Source organism: Spea bombifrons, chromosome 2 (genome assembly GCF_027358695.1).
Source record: "Spea bombifrons isolate aSpeBom1 chromosome 2, aSpeBom1.2.pri, whole genome shotgun sequence".
Lineage (NCBI taxonomy): Eukaryota > Metazoa > Chordata > Amphibia > Anura > Pelobatidae > Spea > Spea bombifrons.
The window spans coordinates 142835833-142840832 of record NC_071088.1 but is presented as its reverse complement, the minus strand read 5'-3'; the positions used below and the strand labels follow the sequence as shown (position 1 = coordinate 142840832).

Here is a 5000-nt window from a genome sequence, read left to right as displayed (position 1 = left end):
AACCCTTATTTGAACCTTCTCACCTTCTCTGTCCTGTCCCAGGGCTTATAATTCTTTCTGTCTGACGACAAGCAGCAGCAGCAGCAGCAGCAGCAGCAGCAGCAGCAGCAGCAGCAGCAGCAGCAGCAGCAGCAGCAGCAGCAGCAGCAGCAGCAGCAGCAGCAGCAGCAGCAGCAGCAGCAGCAGCAGCAGCAGCAACAGAATAAGAGAAGTAAAATAAAAAACTTTCACACCTGCGGCCATACCACCCTGAAAGCGCCTGATCTCGGAAGCTAAGCAGGGTTGGGCCTGGTTAGTACCTGGATGGGAGACCGCCTGGGAATACCAGGTGTTGTAGGCTTTTTCTTTTCTCACAGTCCGGGGAGAGCTTTTTGCCATGTGTTTCTTGCTCATCATCAAAGCTTTAAACCCTTATTTGAACCTTCTCACCTTCTCTGTCCTGTCCCAGGGCTTATAATTCTTTCTGTCTGACGACAAGCAGCAGCAGCAGCAGCAGCAGCAGCAGCAGCAGCAGCAGCAGCAGCAGCAGCAGAATAAGAGAAGTAAAATAAAAAACTTTCACACCTGCGGCCATACCACCCTGAAAGCGCCCGATCTCGTCTGATCTCGGAAGCTAAGCAGGGTTGGGCCTGCTTAGTACCTGGATGGGAGACCGCCTGGGAATACCAGGTGTTGTAGGCTTTTTCTTTTCTCACAGTCCGGGGAGAGCTTTTTGCCATGTGTTTCTTGCTCATCATCAAAGCTTTAAACCCTTATTTGAACCTTCTCACCTTCTCTGTCCTGTCCCAGGGCTTATAATTCTTTTTGTCTGACGACAAGCAGCAGCAGCAGCAGCAGCAGCAGCAGCAGCAGCAGCAGCAGCAGCAGCAGCAGCAGCAGCAGCAGCAACAGAATAAGAGAAGTAAAATAAAAAACTGTCACACCTGCGGCCATACCACCCTGAGAGCGCCCGATCTCGTCTGATCTCGGAAGCTAAGCAGGGTTGGGCCTGGTTAGTACCTGGATGGGAGACCGCCTGGGAATACCAGGTGTTGTAGGCTTTTAATTTTTTCTCACAGTCCGGGGAGAGCTTTTTGCCATGTGTTTCTTGCTCATCATCAAAGCTTTAAACCCTTATTTGAACCTTCTCACCTTCTCTGTCCTGTCCCAGGGCTTATAATTCTTTTTGTCTGACGACAAGCAGCAGCAGCAGCAGCAGCAGCAGCAGCAGCAGCAGCAGCAGCAGCAGCAGCAGCAGCAACAGAATAAGAGAAGTAAAATAAAAAACTTTCACACCTGCGGCCATACCACCCTGAAAGCGCCCGATCTCGTCTGATCTCGGAAGCTAAGCAGGGTTGGGCCTGGTTAGTACTTGGATGGCAGACCGCCTGGGAATACCAGGTGTTGTAGGCTTTTAATTTTTTCTCACAGTCCGGGGAGAGCTTTTTGCCATGTGTTTCTTGCTCATCATCAAAGCTTTAAACCCTTATTTGAACCTTCTCACCTTCTCTGTCCTGTCCCAGGGCTTATAATTCTTTCTGTCTGACGACAAGCAGCAGCAGCAGCAGCAGCAGCAGCAGCAGCAGCAGCAGCAACAGAATAAGAAAAGTAAAATAAAGAGCTTTCACACCTGCAGCCATGCCACCCTGAAAGCGCCCGATCTCGTCTGATCTCGGAAGCTAAGCAGGGTTGGGCCTGGTTAGTTCCTGGATGGGAGACCGCCTGGGAATACCAGGTGTTGTAGTCTTTTTCTTTTCTCACAGTCCGGGGAGAGCTTTTTGCCATGTGTTTCTTGCTCATCATCAAAGCTTTAAACCCTTATTTGAACCTTCTCACCTTCTCTGTGCAGTCCCAGGGCTTATAATTCTTTCTGTCTGACGACAAGCAGAAGCAGCAGCAGCAGCAGCAGCAGCAGCAGCAGCAGCAGAAGAATAAGAGAAGTAAAATAAAAAACTTTCACACCTGCGGCCATACCACCCTGAAAGCGCCCGATCTCGTCTGATCTCGGAAGCTAAGCAGGGTTGGACCTGGTTAGTACCTGGATGGGAGACCGCCTGGGAATACCAGGTGTTGTAGGCTTTTAATTTTTTCTCACAGTCCGGGGAGAGCTTTTTGCCATGTGTTTCTTGCTCATCATCAAAGCTTTAAACCCTTATTTGAACCTTCTCACCTTCTCTGTCCTGTCCCAGGGCTTATAATTCTTTTTGTCTGACGACAAGCAGCAGCAGCAGCAGCAGCAGCAGCAGCAGCAGCAGCAGCAGCAGCAGCAGCAGCAGCAGCAGCAACAGAATAAGAGAAGTAAAATAAAAAACTTTCACACCTGCGGCCATACCACCCTGAAAGCGCCCGATCTCGTCTGATCTCGGAAGCTAAGCAGGTTTGGGCCTGGTTAGTACCTGCATGGGAGGCCGCCTGGGAATACCAGGTGTTGTAGGCTTTTAATTTTTTCTCACAGTCCGGGGAGAGCTTTTTGCCATGTGTTTCTTGCTCATCATAAAAGCTTTAAACCCTTATTTGAACCTTCTCACCTTCTCTGTCCTGTCCCAGGGCTTATAATTCTTTTTGTCTGACGACAAGCAGCAGCAGCAGCAGCAGCAGCAGCAGCAGCAACAGCAACAGCAGCAGCAACAGCAACAGCAGCAGCAACAGCAACAGCAGCAGCAACAGAATAAGAGAAGTAAAATAAAAAACTTTCACACCTGCGGCCATACCACCCTGAAAGCGCCTGATCTCGGAAGCTAAGCAGGATTGGGCCTGGTTAGTACCGGGATGGGAGACCGCCTGGGAATACCAGGTGTTGTAGGCTTTTAATTTTTTCTCACAGTCCGGGGAGAGCTTTTTGCCATGTTTCTTGTTCATCATCAAAGCTTTAAACCCTTATTTGAACCATCTCACCTTCTCTGTCCTGTCCCAGGGCTTATAATTCTTTTTGTCTGACGACAAGCAGCAGCAGCAGCAGCAGCAGCAGCAGCAGCAGCAGCAGCAACAGAATAAGAGAAGTAAAATAAAAAACTTTCACACCTGCGGCCATACCACCCTGAAAGCGCCCGATCTCGTCTGATCTCGGAAGCTAAGCAGGGTTGGGCCTGGTTAGTACCTGGATGGGAGACCGCCTGGGAATACCAGGTGTTGTAGGCTTTTAATTTTTTCTCACAGTCCGGGGAGAGCTTTTTGCCATGTGTTTCTTGCTCATCATCAAAGCTTTAAACCCTTATTTGAACCTTCTCACCTTCTCTGTCCTGTCCCAGGGCTTATAATTCTTTCTGTCTGACGACAAGCAGCAGCAGCAGCAGCAGCAGCAGCAGCAGCAGCAGCAGCAGCAGCAGCAGCAACAGAATAAGAAAAGTAAAATAAAGAGTTTTCACACCTGCGGCCATACCACCCTGAAAGCGCCCAATCTCGTCTGATCTCGGAAGCTAAGCAGGGTTGGGCCTGGTTAGTACCTGGATGGGAGACCGCCTGGGAATACCAGGTGTTGTAGGCTTTTTCTTTTCTCACAGTCCGGGGAGAGCTTTTTGCCATGTGTTTCTTGCTCATCATCAAAACTTTAAACCCTTATTTGAACCTTCTCACCTTCTCTGTCCTGTCCCAGGGCTTATAATTCTTTCTGTCTGACGACAAGCAGCAGCAGCAGCAGCAGCAGCAGCAGCAGCAGCAACAACAGCAACAACAGCAACAGAATAAGAGAAGTAAAATAAAAAACTTTCACACCTGCGGCCATACCACCCTGAAAGCGCCTGATCTCGGAAGCTAAGCAGGGTTGGGCCTGGTTAGTACCTGGATGGGAGACCGCCTGGGAATACCAGGTGTTGTAGGCTTTTTCTTTTCTCACAGTCCGGGGAGAGCTTTTTGCCATGTGTTTCTTGCTCATCATCAAAGCTTTAAACCCTTATTTGAACCTTCTCACCTTCTCTGTCCTGTCCCAGGGCTTATAATTCTTTTTGTCTGACGACAAGCAGCAGCAGCAGCAGCAGCAGCAGCAGCAGCAGCAGCAGCAGCAGCAGCAGCAGCAGCAGCAGCAGCAGCAGCAGCAGCAGCAGCAGCAGCAGCAGCAGCAGCAGCAGCAGCAGCAGCAGCAGCAGCAGCAGCAGCAGCAGCAGCAGCAGCAGCAGCAGCAGCAGAATAAGAGAAGTAAAATAAAAAACTTTCACACCTGCGGCCATACCACCCTGAAAGCGCTTGATCTCGGAAGCTAAGCAGGGTTGGGCCTGGTTAGTACCTGGATGGGAGACCGCCTGGGAATACCAGGTGTTGTAGGCTTTTAATTTTTTCTCACAGTCCGGGGAGAGCTTTTTGCCATGTGTTTCTTGCTCATCATCAAAGCTTTAACCCCTTATTTGAACCTTCTCACCTTCTCTGTCCTGTCCCAGGGCTTATAATTCTTTTTGTCTGACGACAAGCAGCAGCAGCAGCAGCAGCAGCAGCAGCAGCAGCAGCAGCAGCAGCAGCAGCAGCAGCAGCAGCAGCAGCAGCAACAGAATAAGAGAAGTAAAATAAAAAACTTTCACACCTGCGGCCATATCACCCTGAAAGCGTCCGATCTCGTCTGATCTCGGAAGCTAAGCAGGGTTGGGCCTGGTTAGTACCTGGATGGGAGACCGCCTGGGAATACCAGGTGTTGTAGGCTTTTAATTTTTTCTCACAGTCCGGGGAGAGCTTTTTGCCATGTGTTTCTTGCTCATCATCAAAGCTTTAAACCCTTGTTTGAACCTTCTCACCTTCTCTGTCCTGTCCCAGGGCTTATAATTCTTTCTGTCTGACGACAAGCAGCAGCAGCAGCAGCAGCAGCAGCAGCAGCAGCAGCAGCAGCAGCAGCAGCAGCAGCAGCAGCAGCAGCAGCAGCAGCAGCAGCAGCAGCAGCAGCAGCAGCAACAGAATAAGAGAAGTAAAATAAAGAGCTTTCACACCTGCGGCCATACCACCCTGAAAGCGCCTGATCTCGGAAGCTAAGCAGGGTTGGGCCTGGTTAGTACCTCGATGGGAGACCGCCTGGGAATACCAGCTGTTGTAGGCTTTTTCTT

General features: G+C 50.2%; 9 non-coding genes and 5 pseudogenes across 9 annotated transcripts; all 14 read left to right on the top strand.

The window, feature by feature from the left end:
- Positions 1-231: 231 nt before the first annotated feature.
- On the top strand, positions 232-340 carry LOC128479998 (uncharacterized; annotated as a pseudogene).
- A 222-nt stretch (positions 341-562) lies between these two features.
- Positions 563-681, top strand: LOC128477854 (5S ribosomal RNA). The gene has a single exon (XR_008348805.1). It is a non-coding gene; the product is annotated as a 5S ribosomal RNA (ribosomal RNA).
- A 240-nt stretch (positions 682-921) lies between these two features.
- On the top strand, positions 922-1040 carry LOC128477128 (5S ribosomal RNA). The gene has a single exon (XR_008348112.1). It is a non-coding gene; the product is annotated as a 5S ribosomal RNA (ribosomal RNA).
- A 233-nt stretch (positions 1041-1273) lies between these two features.
- On the top strand, positions 1274-1392 carry LOC128477495 (5S ribosomal RNA). Its single transcript, XR_008348465.1, has one exon. It is a non-coding gene; the product is annotated as a 5S ribosomal RNA (ribosomal RNA).
- A 215-nt stretch (positions 1393-1607) lies between these two features.
- On the top strand, positions 1608-1726 carry LOC128479211 (5S ribosomal RNA). The gene has a single exon (XR_008350095.1). It is a non-coding gene; the product is annotated as a 5S ribosomal RNA (ribosomal RNA).
- Positions 1727-1939: 213 nt separating this feature from the next.
- LOC128477150 (5S ribosomal RNA) lies at positions 1940-2058 on the top strand. The gene has a single exon (XR_008348133.1). It is a non-coding gene; the product is annotated as a 5S ribosomal RNA (ribosomal RNA).
- Positions 2059-2297: 239 nt separating this feature from the next.
- LOC128479250 (5S ribosomal RNA) lies at positions 2298-2416 on the top strand. The gene has a single exon (XR_008350133.1). It is a non-coding gene; the product is annotated as a 5S ribosomal RNA (ribosomal RNA).
- A 260-nt stretch (positions 2417-2676) lies between these two features.
- Positions 2677-2785, top strand: LOC128480419 (uncharacterized; annotated as a pseudogene).
- A 213-nt stretch (positions 2786-2998) lies between these two features.
- LOC128476358 (5S ribosomal RNA) lies at positions 2999-3117 on the top strand. Its single transcript, XR_008347371.1, has one exon. It is a non-coding gene; the product is annotated as a 5S ribosomal RNA (ribosomal RNA).
- Positions 3118-3344: 227 nt separating this feature from the next.
- Positions 3345-3463, top strand: LOC128478335 (5S ribosomal RNA). Its single transcript, XR_008349260.1, has one exon. It is a non-coding gene; the product is annotated as a 5S ribosomal RNA (ribosomal RNA).
- Positions 3464-3688: 225 nt separating this feature from the next.
- LOC128479997 (uncharacterized) lies at positions 3689-3797 on the top strand (annotated as a pseudogene).
- Positions 3798-4130: 333 nt separating this feature from the next.
- On the top strand, positions 4131-4239 carry LOC128480248 (uncharacterized; annotated as a pseudogene).
- Positions 4240-4487: 248 nt separating this feature from the next.
- On the top strand, positions 4488-4606 carry LOC128478562 (5S ribosomal RNA). The gene has a single exon (XR_008349474.1). It is a non-coding gene; the product is annotated as a 5S ribosomal RNA (ribosomal RNA).
- Positions 4607-4884: 278 nt separating this feature from the next.
- LOC128480623 (uncharacterized) lies at positions 4885-4993 on the top strand (annotated as a pseudogene).
- Positions 4994-5000: the final 7 nt, after the last annotated feature.